Source organism: Terrapene carolina, unplaced genomic scaffold (genome assembly GCF_002925995.2).
Source record: "Terrapene carolina triunguis isolate 2854851 unplaced genomic scaffold, T_m_triunguis-2.0 Scaffold32922, whole genome shotgun sequence".
NCBI lineage: Eukaryota > Metazoa > Chordata > Testudines > Emydidae > Terrapene > Terrapene triunguis.
In genome coordinates this window covers 637,294-637,665 of record NW_020697273.1, presented here as the reverse complement: position 1 = coordinate 637,665, position 372 = coordinate 637,294, and the positions used below count along the sequence as shown (strand labels likewise).

Sequence of the window (372 nt, the reverse complement as noted above, 5' to 3'; positions counted from 1 at the left end):
GTTGGGGTGTGACAGACACGAGGACACCAGGGAGCCGGGGGGGGGGGGAAGGGAGGGAGGAAGAAGAGTTAGCACCAAGCCAAGCACCCAGGCAGAGGCAGGCTGGGGCCAGCAGCGACACAGACTCCTTCTCTGGCCGAACGCTGCACCATGAGGCTTTCCTCAGACCCCCAGGGGCACAGGCAGAGCCCCCCCCCATTCCGCAGCCCCAGGGGCACAGGCAGAGTCCCCCCCATTCCCCAGCCCCAGGGGCACAGACAGAGTCCCCCCCATTCCCCAGGGGCGCAGGCAGAGCCCTCCCCATTCCCCAGGGGCACAGGCAGAGTCCCCCCCCATTCCGCAGCCCCAGGGGCACAGGCAGAGCCCCCCCCC

The 372-nt window shown here is 69.9% G+C and overlaps 1 protein-coding gene across 2 annotated transcripts in view; it reads right to left on the bottom strand.

Annotated features, from left to right (window-relative positions):
* Window positions 1–372, bottom strand: part of LOC112118513 (NEDD4-like E3 ubiquitin-protein ligase WWP2) — an 85,704-nt gene that overhangs the window by 13,620 nt on the left and 71,712 nt on the right. The window lies entirely within an intron of this gene.